Genomic DNA, 15,891 nt, shown 5'->3' with positions numbered 1-15,891 from the left:
AGCATGCTTCCAACAACCTTCCTTGCCTCTCGCCTCCACTAAAACTGAGGTTGCTCCCAATCAATCCCCAGTGTTTCCAGCTCCTATTTTTCTATTGGAAAAATCCTTGGACATTTATTCTAGTCATGACATCTGCATCTTGGGGGACTAATAGAAACCCTTACAATGGCTCTGTGAGGAAGCTTCTATTTTCCTCGTATTTGGACTAAAAAAAAAAAAAAAGCCCTCAGAATTTCCTGAGGTCCGCAGGTCTATTACTAAAGAGAAACAAATTTGTGACTGAAACCCAGGTCTGGCTGATTGCAGACCCTTCATTTTAACGACACTCTGTGTTTTCTTATCACACCCAGAGGTGACCATCCCTCCAAAATAAACAGAAGAGCACTCACTAGGTGGGCTCAAAGTCAACTAGATAGAGCTGAAGAGAATGTGTATAAATTAGATGACAAATCAGAGAAAATTATCCAGAATGAAGCACAATGTGATAAAGATGTAGATTGAGAGACATGACATATAGCTGCTAGAAGTTGCAAAAAGAAAAGAAAAAAATAGAAAGAATGGGGGTGGAGAAGAATTTGAAGGAAGAATGGATATTTTAAAATGAGTTCTTAGAAATTGTCCCAATTTGGTAACTTGGCTAAACTGAGATAGCTCAGATTCACACGTAGGTCTTCTGAGTGTTTAGCCCAGCTCTTAACAGCATGCTGGCTGCCAACTGGCGCTTCAAGTCATTTTCACAAGTGCAGTAACTAAGTCTTGTTTTCCCTCTTGGATATTTCATCAATTTGGTTTTTAAACTCAGATCCTGGAACTTGTTTGTTTGTTTTTATGTTTCTTTCTAAAATCTATGTTATATTCTACTCATTTTTATATACTATTGATACTTTTTTTCTATACCAATCTGTCATTGAATTGAACATACTTGGGATACTGGGCTTCTTTCCATCTTTAGATCATCTACAAATGGATTGGCTCAATATCCTGTAACAAGACTTAAAAAGTCACTGAGAACATGTCAATTATCAATCAGTGACTTTGTATTTTTCAATCCCTCTGCTCCCCAAACTGTGCGAGTCACTTTGAAGCAGTACAAGAGAATGATATTATATAGCACCTATCTGCAAAGTCTGCTATGTTGGGTCTATGAAAAAGCAAAACAATAGTTCAAATAATCTAGCAAATAAATCAATTTAAGAAATAAATAAATCCTGTTTTTATATTGGTAAAAAAAAAAGGACTATTTGTTTTCATAGATATTACATGGGCACAAGACTCAAAACTTGTTGTTTGAAAGTTCAGTAGAGGAACTTTCTAATTTATTTCATCTGATTATTTTTCAAATCAAATATGCATATTATCAATACATTTTTAATTTTTAAAATTTGAAATATACTTCACATGCCATGAAACTTATTCTTTTAAAGTATACAATTCAGTAATTTTCAAAGTATTCACACACCATCACCATTTTCATCAATCAAAAAAGAAAGCCATATTCATCAGCATCACTGCCCATTCTCCCATTCCCCTACCTTTCAGCAACCAACCCTTTTCAAGATTCATACAGGTAAAATTTTAATTGTAAATTTTTTTTCTATTAATTTTTGTCATAGAAAAATAGGCATGTTTCCAAGTCTAAACATTGTTTATATATATATATATTTCCCTTGATTTCAAGTCTAAATAAGTAGCAGACCAATAGACAAATCCAAATTAATGGGGGTTACAGTCATGAACTTTTACTGCAGAAAACTAATTTCTCCCCTTCCACTTCAGTTCAACTTTTATCAACAGTTTGGAGAGGAGAGAGGAAAGAAATCACTGATGATAATTATACAGAATGAATATTTCCATGAAATTAATAGAGCTGGCCATAATCTCCCATTTTGCTGTAGGTTTCAGGAAGCTCAAATTACAATTTGATGTATATTTATCAATCAATTAAGGCATCATAACTAATATTTTTAAATTATTTATCTTTCCCTGATATTGAATACATTATTATCATCATTATTCTTGTAGTTATGACAAAATTATCTGCTTTCTGATTTTCTTGTATATTTTACTTTTTATTCCATTATACGGATTTATTATAGTTTGAATCCTGAGGTTTGGTATAAAAAATTTCTAGTAAAAAGAGTTATTGAGAGGTGAATTTGGACTATAAAAGGAAATAATATGGTTAAGTGTGTTGTTGAAAATTATTTCCTTTTAATAATTTTATTTTTCTTACCTGAAGTACCCTATTGAGTTTTTGGTGAATGTGACTAATGAGAGATGGAAACCTTTAGAAGAAAAACTGAAAAGAGCAATTTCTTTAGAACTGTCACCACGTTCCATTCATTTCTTATCCTCCAGATCTCTCATTTTCTCAGACCACAGGAAGTGATCAGTCAATATTTGTATATGGTATGGTATCAGATTTCAACTTGTGGTCTGGAATGAAACTGTATACACTTCAGAGAAGATTTTTTTTCCTTCTTTTTTTTTCTTTTAATAGCATTTTTTAAAATTTTTTTTAATTTTATTTATTTATGATAGGCACACAGTGAGAGAGAGAGAGAGAGAGAGAGAGAGAGAGAGAGAGAGGCAGAGACATAGGCAGAGGGAGAAGCAGGCTCCATGCATGGGGAGCCCGACGTGGGATTCGATCCCGGGTCTCCAGGATCACGCCCTGGGCCAAAGACAGGCGCTAAACCGCTGCGCCACCCAGGGATCCCCTTAATAGCATTTTTTAAAAACCTGATTATCATCTTTGCTAACTATAGTGTCTTTTAGAATTAATTGACAGCCTGTCTGTGCTAAGAGTTTCAATGATTCTTAGTGGGGTCCATTTTGCACTTTTTTGGTAGTCACAACTGGGAGAGGTACTACTGGCATCTAGAAACCAGGAATGATGTTAAACATCCTTTGATGTTTAAAAGCCCCCACAATAAATAACTATCTGGCTCAAAATGTCAATAATGTTGAAGTTAACAAATTCTAGGCTAAAGACTTACTTTAGATAGCTTGTTAGGCATAGTCTGAAAATGCCTGTCATACTTTTGCTTGGTTCACTTGCTCTGGGGTAAGCCAGGTCCATGAGAGCACTCAAAGAGTCCCATGGGGAGTCTTCCTACCTTGGGAGGAACTGACACCTCTTGTCAACAGCCAACATGTACTGCCAGCCATATGAAGGCACCATCGTAGAAGACGATCATCCAATCCAATCAAGGCTTCAGATGACAAGTCTGGATAATACCTTGAATGTTAGCTAAGGAGAGATTTATTAAGCTGGAGAGACTCAATTAAATCACTCCCAAATGCCCCCCACACACACACACACTGTGTAGTATAATAAATGTATTGTTATCTCAGTCTTCTATGTTTTGTAGTAACCTGTTGTGCAGCAATTAGTAGCAAATATCTTGCTTCAATGGCATATTTCCAGCTTCCTCACAGTTTATTCACCATCTCTGGGAGGTGACAATTGTTTAAATTTCCTTCTGAATCATGACACAAAGAATCTACATAATATTTTTTGTATAATCAGAAGGATATCAAAGAGTGGTAGAAGGAATGGAGTTTCCTTTCATGACAGGAATGTAATCATTTCAGAGAACTGAGCCCATTGTTTTCCTCAAAAGTATCTGAAATGTTGGATGATTAGATTATCAGCTAACTCAATCAACCTATATCGTGGAGAAAACCTATTTTAAAGAAGAGATCAAACTTTGTTATACCACCAAAAAGTAACTCTTTACCTTATCCCTTGTGGATTTGTCTGTTCTGAACAGAGTGCCAAACTTGTAGATATTTCATTACCTCAAAAACTTTATTACTGCAAAGGCATCCTTGTTCTCATAGAACTTCAGTTGTTTATAAAAAGTGTTTCTGCTTCTTCTCCTTTATCTCAACCAATAAGTATTTTAATTCAGGTGACTAGTTCTTATTTTAACCACATCCAAATGAACCCTCTGGGATATGGCACATTGTTAACATTTCTGGTATAACTTATTATTTAATTAACAACCAACACATTGTTGATAATTCTAATATATTGAGGTCAAGATAAGGAGATGATAATGGCAATTTGATGAAATTTGGGTAATAATAAAATGAGAATTGTTTAAACACCGGCAAGCCAGTTTAAAAACATAGAAAGGAATCCCTGGGTGGCGCAGCGGTTTGGAGCCTGCCTTTGGCCCAGGGCGCGATCCTGGAGACCCAGGATCGAGTCCCACATCTGGCTCCCGGTGCATGGAGCCTGCTTCTCCCTCTGCCTGTGTCTCTGCCTCTCTCTCTCTCTCTGTGACTATCATAAGTAAATAAAAATAAAAAAAATTAAAAACCATAAAAAATAAAGACTTATGAGGAAGTGATTGTTTTACATGAGCCACGAAGGACAGCTGTCTGAAAAATAAAAGAAAGTGTCAACCATAAAACATGACCAAAGAATTTTGACATAAAGGTAATTTGTTCAGAATTCCCTTAGACATTTTACAATTAAGATAATGCCATTCAAAACTCCCTAAATTGGAATACTGAAAAGCCCTGCTGAATTGCTGGTAAGATATGGAGGCTGTCAGATTTCAGCTTCATGTGTGTGACATTGATCTGGACGTTATTTAAGTTAATCTGACTCTTTATTCAAGTATTTCTTTCTTCTAGTAACTGGTTTCCTGAATGATACAAACAATACTTTATTATTTTTTTGTACTGTATTGTTGAACGAATAGAAGGCTCTCAACTAATAGAAAGAAGGCAGAGAAGGAGGGAAAAGGATGTCATCAAGTAAGATGTAAAATGTCCAGCTTAACAATTAATCTTGAGAGCAGTTCTGTCACTAATTTATCAAACACTCATAGAACACTTACTGTTTTAGAATCCAAGTAACAAAGAGAATTTTCTATAGCTCTAGTCCTGAGTAGCTAACAGTTAGAGGTAATAGAAAAATAAATGGAAAATCATGGTAATAATGATAATAATTATGGTATTAAATTTTAAAATAAAGGCATCAGAAAAAAATTTACGGAAAGACAAGGTACCAAACACCTTCACTGGGAAAACACGATTGAACCACTTGATTGTGGGGAATTCCTGTGGGTTGCCAGGCGTCAGGATACTGGAGGATATTAGAGGGGCAGTTTCTGAAAGACAAAACACTACGTACAAGGCTGATTCTTTTAGATATAACAGCATAAATGTCATAAATTGTTTTATTTTTCTTATTTTTTTCTCTCCTTCTGTAAGAGAATTTACAGCTCGATGTGTTGTCATGTGATTTCTGATGCTGGTCTCCAGTATATAGAGATGCTGCCCATCACTGAGGTCAAGATTGACCCTATGACTTGCTGTGGGCAGAAGGAAAAAAGTAGTGACCTTGTCCCATTGCAATGGAAGCTGTAAGATTTCTGTATGGTTTGAATGTTATTTGCTTTCTTTTTATCATAAGGTTAAGTCAAGGGCTCATTCTTAAAGCTGCGTTGTGAAGTGAATGGAGGCTCTGAGAAGAGCCACAGCAACCTGCAGCTGCTGACATGTAAAACAGGAAAGAAATAAACCTTTGTTGTTGGAGGCTATTGAAATATAGGATTGTGGTTTATTATCACGGTGCTACCTAATGAAAGCAGTAATCAGAATGATTAGTTTACATTGCCAATGGCCATGATCACTCTAAGAATATAATTACATACACTGTAACCATCATTGTGAGTGTGTAAACACACACACACACACACGCACACCTCTTTCAAACTAATGTGCAGTAAAAGCAAACCACATTTCTTGAATACTTCACACAGATCTCTCACCGGGATCTCCCACTCACCAGCTCTTACCATTCACAGACTGTGCTGTCCCACATCAATTGTTTCTGTTATTCATTAAGCAACATGACATAATAATAGGAAATTCATTGATCTAAACATTTTTAATACAAGTATAATTGATATACAATTTTATATTAATTCCAAGTATACGACCTAGTGATTTGACAGTCACACACAACGTATAGTTATCATCACTATGATATGTATGGTCATCATACAGAATTATTACAATATTATTGATTGTATCCCATATGCTGCACTTCTCATATTGATTTTAAACTTAATTTCTATCTCGTATCCTCAATTCCCATATACTTATGTATTAGATTATAGTGACATTTCTTTTAGATTATTTTAGGTTGATAACTACACTTGATAACTGTGAGCCTATCAAATTAAGAACAATAGTTGGAATATGCTGTGTCATCTAGAGAAGGATGAGCTGAAGGTATCTGAGAGATTGATCCTACTGGCTCATGATGGTCTATCAGATTCATGGAACAGGACAGGTTAGGAGTCCAGGAGGAAGTTGGCTCCAACAAGGAAGATCTCACATAAAGATCTTCTTTATGATTTAGACAGTTTGAATTTCTTCACTGTTTCTAGTAAAAATAAACACATGTTCCCTGGACAGTTCATTGTATATCTACTAATGTTTATCCACATTGTGTATTTCATGAGTAAATGGCAACAGCCCTCCTGTGAGTCTGTTGAGTGTCCAAAGCTGATTGAAGCAAGAGGAGAGAGCCTCAAGATGTGACATGATATGACAGACCACATGGGGGTATTCATGGCATTCCTAGAGTATTTGACATGTAGGATAGATTCTTTTCCTTCTCTTTTAAGTCCTATATAATAACATTCACCTTTTTAAAGTGCAACCATCACCATAATCTAATTCTGGAAACTTCTGGTTGCTCTGAAAAGAAACTATGTAGCCAGTAGTAGTCAACACCACATTCCTTCCTCTCCCAACTCCTGGTAACAACCGATCTACTTTTCACCACTAAGGATTTGCCTATTCTGGACATTGTATGTGAGTGGAGTCATGCCAGAGGTGACCTTTTATGTCTGACTTCCTTCCTTTAGCATAATGGCTTCATCATTCAACAATGTTGTTGCATGCACCAGTACTTTATTCTTTCTTATAATGGAATGATATTCCATTTTATGTATTTTGAAAATATTTTATCTATTACTCAGTTGATAAACACTAGGATTGTTCCACTTTTTGGATATTATAAATAATTCTGTTATATGTCTGTTTATAAGTTTCGGTATGGATATATATTTTCATTTATTTTGGACATATACCTAAGAGTGCAATTGCTTTGTCAGGTAGTAACTCTATGCATAATATTTTGAGTAAATGCCAAACTGTTTGCCAAAGTAGCTGCACAATTTTTCATTCCAAAAGTCTTTGCAAATTTTATTCCAAATTCTTTATGTCCTCTTCTATACTTTTTATAGGCCATCTTGTTGATCATAGTCATTCAAGTGTGTGTGAAATGGTATCTCATTTTGGTTTTTATTTAAATTTCTGTAGTGAATAAGGATGTTAAGCATCCTTTCATGTGGTTCTCGGGCATTTGTATATCTTCTTTGGAGAAATGTCTATTCAAATATTTGCCTCTCTAATTGGGCGATTTGTCTTTTTATTCTTGAGTTGTAAATGTTCTTTCTATATTCTGGACACTAGATACTCATTAAATATATGATTTTCACATGTATTCATCAATTTTGTTGTCCCTTTTATTTCTTGATGTTACCCTTTGAAGCTCATAAGATTTTCATTTTTTTACAGCCAAATTTATTTAGTATTGTTTTCTTTTTGTTTTTGATGCTTTTGGTGTCACATTTAAAAATCCTCTTTATAACCCAAGGTCACAAAGCCTTATTCCCATATTTTCCTGAATAATTTTGTAGTTTTAGTTCTTACCTTCAGGTCTTTGACACATTTTGAGTTAATTTTTGTGTTCACAGTGAAGTGAAGGCCCAAATTCATTCCTTTGTGTATGGATATCCAGACATACAAGCATTATTTGTTGAAAAAGTATTATTTCTCTTAGTGAATTATCTTGGAATCTTTATAAAAAGTTAATTGACCCTAAATGTTTGGGCTAAGTAGGAACTCTCAATTCTATTGGACTGGTCTATAAACCTATTTTTATGCCAGTACCACACAGTCTTGATTGTTATAGCTTTGTAATAAGTTTTGAAGTCACCAATATGAATCCTGCAACTTTATTTTCATTTTAAAGATTGGGAAATTTTGGTTCTCTTGCATTTACATATAAATTTTAGGATCAAGTTGCCAGTTCTTGTTAAGAGGGCAGCTGGAATTTTGACAGGGATTGTGCTGAATCTGTAGATCAATTTAAAAAATAGTGTCCTCTTAATATTAAGTATCCTAATTCATGCATATGGATGTTGTTTCATCTATTTAAACCTTCCCTAATTTTTCTTTTTTCTTTTTCTTTTTTTAAGATTTTATTTATTTATTCATGAGAGACAGAGAGAGAGAGAGAGAGAGAGAGAGAGAGAGAGAGACAGGCAGAGGGAGAAGCAGGCTCCATGCAGGGAGCCCAACGTGGGACTGACTCAATCCCAAGGTCTCCAGGATCACGCCCTGGGCTGAAGGCAGCACTAAACCATTGAGCCACCTGGGCTGCACCCTAATTTTTCATAATGATATTTTGCAGTTTTCAGTGTACAGGTTTTTGTACTTTTCATATTACACTCATTTTTAAGTATCTTATTCACTTTGATGCTATTGTAAATGATATTTAAATTTTAAATTTAGATTATTTATTGCTAGCATATAGAAATAGAACTGATTTTTATATCAATAGTTTCAACATTGCTAAATTTGTTTTTAGCACTGATGGTTATTTTGCAAATTCCTTAGGACTATAAAAGACTACAGCTTCTGAGAATAAAAATAGTTTTCATTTTCAATTTGGATGTTTGTTTTATTTTTTCCTTGCATAATTGTTTCCTAGATCTTCCAGTACAATGTAGAATAGAAGTGATGGGAGCAGAAATCATTGTCTTGGTCTTCATGGTGGGGAAATACCTCAGTCTTTTACTGTTAAATCTGATGTTAACTGTGGATTTTTCATAGATTCCCCTTATCAGGTTAAGGAAGTTTCTTTTCGTTACTGGTTTACTGAGCATTTTTATCACAAATGGATATTGGATTTTGCCAAATGCTCATTCTGTGAGTATTTATGACATGATTATGTTAGTTTGTCCACTTTTCTATTAATATAGTCAGTTCATGGACTGATTTTCATACATGGAACCCAGCTTACATTTCTGACATAAATCCCACTTGGTCATGATGTATGTTCCTCTACATGTGTTGGTAGGTTAGGTTTCCTGCTAATTTTTTTTTGAGAATGTTTGTGTCTACATTTATTAGGACTATTAGTCTGTAGTTTCCTTTTATGTGAGATGTTTGTTTCATCTTGGTATTAGAGTGGTACTGACTTCACAGAAGAAGTTGGAAAATCTCACCTTCTCTTCTATATTTTGAAGGAATTAGTAAATGATTGATGTGAACTCTTCTTTAAATACTAGGTAGATTTTACCAGTGAAGCCATCTGATCCTGGGCTTTTCTGGTAGAAAGCTTTTTGATGAATAAGTGACTATTTTTGCTTATAATAGTGTATATTTTGATTTTCTGTTGATTCTTGAGGGGTTTTTGTTTTATTAGGAATACATGTTTTTGCTTTACTGCTGATTTGTTGGCATGCGAATATTTATGGTGTTCCATGTGTTGAACAAGTGTTACCTGTTTGCCATAAGGAGCAATAATCCCAGGATACCAAGACAGTGCATGGTTTGCAGATGTCAGGATCACCAAGGAAGACATGACGCATACACTGGATGGAACACATAAAGCAGAGACAGCAAGGTCAGCAGTGATAATGAGAAACTGTTCCCTTGGACAATGGGTCCCATCTTGCAAGCTGATGCAAGAAGATGGCACCACATGAACCCTTTTTTGTGCTGCAGGCAAAGAACCTCTTTCCCTCTCACTGAAAATAGATGTAACAGTGGGGTTGGCCAGGTGCCAAATAACACATACGCTTTGAGTAGAACAAAGCAGTCTACATCAAGTCCAGAATGGGCAAAGATATGCTCAGACCTGTCAATAAACACAACAGGGATGTGAGGGTTCCTTATATCCATGTAAGGCGTTGTTCTAGGTCTGAGGCTCAGTCTATGCAGTTATGCAAGGGCCAAATGAGTCGCACATGACTGCTTTTCACAAACCTTCCTATCCTGTCTCTTTCTGTAAGGGTGCTAATAATGCATCATCTTTCATTCCTGATTTCATTAGCCTTTCCTCTTTTTTTTCTTAATTGGTATAACTAACTTGTCAATTTTTAAATCTCTCCAAGGAATCAAATCTTGGGTTTGTTATTTTCTGCTGTTTTTCTATTCTTTATTGTGTTTCCATTCTAATCATTGCTATTTCCTTCTTTTTGATTGCTTTGAGTTTAGTTCATTCTCATTTTTCTAGTTTCTTAAGATGGAATGTGGATACTAATGTGGATAACTTCATGACTAAACATTGCTTTCGTTTTCTCTTTCTTTCTTTCTTTCTTTCTTTCTTTCTTTCTTTCTTTATTATTTTTTTTTTTTAGAGAGAGAGAGTGCAGGCAAGTGTGGGGAGAGGCATAGGGAGAGAGAGAGAGAGAGAGAGAGAGAGAGAGAGAGAGACAGAGAGAGTATCTTAAGCAAGCTCCACAATCAGCATGGAGCCCAATGTGGGAATCAATCTCAAGACTCTGAGGTCATGATATGAGCCAAACCATGTGTTGGATGCTTAACTGACTGAGTTGCCCTGGTGCCCCTGAGCCAAACATTTCTATGTTGAAATCCCATCACCACCTGCCTCAGATATTACTGTATTTGGAGAGGCCTTAAAGAGGCAATTAAGTTTTGATGAGGTCATCAGGGTAAGCCCCAATCCAGTATGACTAATGTCCCTGTAAGAAGAAGGAATTTGGAAACACACAGGTCCATAGAGAAGACCATGTGAAGGCACAGAGAGAAGGTGGGCATCTATCAGCAAAAGGAGAGGACTCAGAAGGAAACAATCATGTAAAGAACTTGATCTTGGACTTCTAGCCTCCAGAATTGTTGAGAAAATAACTTTTTGTTGTTTGAGTCACCTGGGCATGTTCTCATGGCAATACTAGAAAACTAATACAGATATTTTTTATTTCTTATTTTAAATATAGTCAAAATTACCTATAAATTTCCATCTAAACTCTGTTTTCATTGTAGCCCATTAATTTCTATATGTTGTATTTCCTTTTTCATAATCTCAATGCATTTTCAAATTTCCTTTGTGATTTCTTTTTTTGACCCATTGGCTATGTAGGAGTGAATTGTTTAATTTCCACTTTCTTTGTGAATTTCCTAAATTTCCATCTGTTACATATTTCTAACTTTATACCATTTTAGTAGAAGAATATATTGTATATGATGTTAATCCTCTTATTTACTTATGGCTAATATAGGGTGTATTCTGGAGAAAATTTCATGTGTTCTTTTCATCACTTTCATTGTATCACGTTGGCTTCTGTCCTTCATCTTTCTGTTGTTGTTAAGAAATCAATTGTTAGTCTAACTGCAGAACCCTCATGCATAAGTATTTCTCTCTTGCTGCTTTGAAAGTTTTCTTTGATTTTGATTCCTCTAATTATGATGTGTCTAAGTGTGGATTTCTTTTTTTTTTAAGATTTTCTTTATTTATTCACGAGAGACACTGAGAGGGAGGCAGAGACATAGGCAGAGGGAGAAGCAGGCTTCCCATGGAAAGCCTGTTGCGGAACTTGATCCCAGCACCCGGAGATTGCAACCTGAGCTGAAGCAAGGCCCTCAACCACTGAGCCACCCAGGTATCCCTAAGTGTGGATTTCTGAGTTGAATTTCATTTCCCTTTGTGAGTGTATAGGTTTTCATTAGATGTAAAAACTGGACTTGATTTCTTCACATATTCCTAGTTTCTCTTTCTCCTTTTCATGCCCTATGAGACTCCAGGATTTCTTTATGTGAGTGTGATGTGCTTGGTGAGGTCCCACAAGTTTCTGTGTCTTTCTTTTCTCTTCATTCTTTTCCCTTTCTGTTCTTCAGACTGTATAATCTCCATACAACATTGTCACATGCATGAATCCTTTCTTTCCCTGGCTGCAATATGCTGTGGACCCTCCTCTGGTGATTCTTTCATTTTAGTTCTGTGTTTTCAACTCTAGGACTTCTGTTTCATTCTCTTTTTCTCTAATTCTTCTTTCTTCTTTTTTTTCCTTCTTCTTTACTTTGGTGAAACATCTATCTCATACTTTCCTCTAGTTCTTTAGACAAAGTTACATGTGGTTCTTGGAAAGTATTTAAAATAGCCTTATTTCAAGTCTGTCTAGTGAATACAATGCCTGGACCTCCTCAGGTATAGTTTCTATGGACCATTTTTTTTTTTACCTTGTGTATGGGCTATATTCTATTGTTTTCTTCATACATCACAATTGTTTTTGTTAAACAAATAGGCAGTTAAAATAATTTAAGATGGCAGTTCTGTAAGTCAGACCCTCTTCTCACTAAGATTTGTTGTTGCTATTGTTTGTTCTTTTTGTTTGTCTAGTGATTTTTTCTGAACTAATTCTTTGATTTTCTTAATTTTAATTTTTTAAAGAATTTTATTTATTTATTTGACAGAGAGAGCCCACAGACAGGGGAGTGGCAAGAGGGAGAGGGAGAAACAGACTCCCCATTGAACAAGAACTCTGATGTAGGACTCCAACCCAGAACTCTGGTATTGTGACCTGAGCCTTAGCTGCTTAATCAGCAGAATCACCTAGGCACCCCAAATTAATTCTTTAAAGTCTGTATTCTTTGTCATGTGTGACCACTGAAATTTCTTTTTTCTTAACTGAATAGTCAGTTGTGATTATACAGAGTTTCCTTAGATACTTGCAACCAGGGAGTCTCCCAGTCTTTGTCAAGGGGCTCTGTATTCATGTTTGTGCATACCTTGAACACTCACAGAGACGACTGATGGACAGTTGACACATTTGCCCTCTGATTCACTTCCTACTTGTGCAGAGCCTCAAACTTAGGCAAGGATGAGAGCTGGAACCTTTTCAGATGAGCATGTGGAAATCTCTGGGCATGAACACAGACCTACTCATACACATGGCATTTCCAGAATATGTCAAAACTCTTCAGGGCCCCATGCCTATCTCATTCACTAGTCTTACCTTTTAAGCTTTTCAGCTAGTTTATTGTTTGCCTTAACTGTTATCCACCACCTTAGGAAGCTGTGAAGTTAAACATAGGAACACTTCCTTAGGAAGTTATACAATTTCCTGTGATTGTTTTTGACAACCCCCAGAGAAAAATTTTTTTTATACTGGGTAAGCGCTGAGTTAGGTCAAGTAAAGATGTTTCATGTGGGGACTTCAAGGAAACACTAGACAGGTGAAACAATGTCAATACCCTGAGAATGAGGTTTGAAGGAACTCCAGTCCCCTTCTACCACCATGAGAGCGAATTGTTGATTTTTAAGGTCATTATAGAACTGGACTGCAGGAAATGGGGCAAGGTCATGTTAGGACATTGGCAGTCTCATTGCTCATACCAAGAATCAGCCATTTTTCTTGAATAAACAATCTTGAATTCTTGAAAGCTTTTGGGTAATTTCCAGAGTCCTGACAAATTTGATTATGACAAATTATTCCAGTTTTGTGTTGTCTTTACAAAGGAGTGAATTTTGGAAATCTGCCATTTTCACTGATGTCATTCAAAAATCATATTTCCTCCACTCAGCATCATATATCCTCTTTACAATTAAATTTTTTTAGTAACTGTTGATGATCACTAAAAATTATTTTCTTTTTTTTTTTTACTTTTTAAAAAGATGTATTTATTTATTTTGAGAGAGAGAGAACAAAAGGGAGGGACAGGGGATGTGGGAGAGAGAGAATCTCAAGCAGATTCCATACTCAGCATGGAGCCCAATGCGGGGCTTGATCTCATGACCCTGAGATCATAACCTGAGCTGAAACAAGAATCAGACACTTAACCAACTGTGCCCAGGTGCCCCTCTTTTTTTTACTTTTAAAACAAATTATTGCCAATTTGAAAACAATACATTTCATTTTTTAAAATTTTTATTTATTTATGATAGTCACAGAGAGAGAGAGAGAGAGAGAGGCAGAGACACAGGCAAAGTGAGAAGCAGGCTCCATGCACCGGGAGCCCGATGTGGGATTCGATCCCGGGTCTCCAGGACCGCGCCCTGGGCCAAAGGCAGGCGCCAAACCGCTGCGCCACCCAGGGATCCCGAAAATAATACATTTCAATTGTAGATATATTATTCATTCACATTCAGCAAAATAATTTTCTGTATGTGCTAAACTGGATTTACCAAGTAAAAATATTACAATTCACATTGTTTCACTATTTCCTTTTTTTTAAGATTTTATTTATTTACTTGAGAGATACAGAGATAGAGACAGAGATAATGAGAGAGAACAGGAGTAGAGAAGAGAAGGAGAAACAGACTCCCCATGGAGCAGGGAGCCTGATGCAGGGCTTGATCCCAGGACTCCCAGATCATGACCTGAGCTGAAGGCAAACACTCAACCAAGTGAGCCACCCAGGTGCCCCTTTTTCATTCAATACAAATAAGTATTCCAAATGTTCATGTAGAATGATAGGATTGAAGTGACTCAAGTGGAGTTTCTGCAATTTTATAATCAGTGTGCTATTGTCGTTTATTCAGAATGTACCTTTTTGTGCAGAGTTACAAAGTACCAAAGACTTTGGAGATCCAAAATCTTCCACGTGAGCTTGAACTATTCTGTACCCTTGTGAACCTACTTTTGTACTTATTCTCAAATAGAATACATTTACCTAAGTGTATGTGGCAAGGGGTTAATGGTATTAATTGGCCTTATCCAAATTAACTTCTATGAGGAATATCATGTTTATTGAAGGATAGATGTCAAATGCATAGCAGCTCAAATCTTACATATATGCTATAAAAACTCAGTAATAACTGCAGAAATTCTTTGCACTAACATTGTTCAGAATGTACAACCTTATTGTCTGAATGTAGGGTGGACTGCTTCCACCATCTTGCCCTGGTGTGTCACAATGATACACATTTTCTTTTCCCTCCTATGAGCGTAATATAGACATGGTGTCTGTCACCTGAACCTTTCGCCCTGCTCTTGTCTCTCTGCACATTCTCTTCATCATAATCTTTGTCCAATTCCTACTAGCCTTTCATGTTTTTCTGCTAAAGTATCACATACTCAGAGAAGTGTTCTTGATCTCCTTCACCTCCATCCCACATCTGTTTAGGCACCTGTGTTCTAATACCAAACCTCTTGTCTATATACCTGTATTCCAGGATTTACCATGCTGTATTGTAATTGTCTGTGTGCTTGTCTCTCTTCAGCAGGCAGAAAGTAAATCTTACTCAGTTTTACTACCAACAACTACTGGTGCATGTCACATACCAGTAATGCAATAATTATTTTTGGAAGAAAGGATGAGAAAATGACCACTGTTTATCACTGAAACTATTTTATAGCAGTACAAAGTGGAAGGGTTTGTGTAGTTGATGTAGCCAAGTATTGGTGGCCAGCATACAAAACCAATTTCTACTCTTTCATTATGTATTTATTCCCTAAGGGTGACTTCATCATTCAAAGGCATTTCTCAAAGTGTGGGCAATAACTCCCTTAAGGAAATACTTCTTCATAAAATGTGTAAGATGCATGAAACTTTTATAACTCTGGTGGCAGTAGGCAGAGTGTCACACTAGAAATATAAGGAGATTATTCAAAGATGGGGCATTAACTGGAATACAGTTTGAATTATCTAAGGCTGATGGCATGAATATCTTTATAGACTTAAAATAAACCACAAGTAATACATTGTATGACTATGAGTATATATTATTGTATTCTAAAATGCTGCTACATTAAAATACTTATACAATTTTATTCAGATCATCAAAAATTTGTTAGATACTAGAAATGTAAATATGAAAAATTT

This window comes from Nyctereutes procyonoides, unplaced genomic scaffold (assembly GCF_905146905.1).
Source record: "Nyctereutes procyonoides isolate TBG_1078 unplaced genomic scaffold, NYPRO_anot_genome, whole genome shotgun sequence".
Taxonomy (NCBI): Eukaryota; Metazoa; Chordata; class Mammalia; order Carnivora; family Canidae; genus Nyctereutes; species Nyctereutes procyonoides.
The sequence above is the reverse complement of the archived record's forward strand: the minus strand, read 5'-3'. Positions refer to the sequence as shown.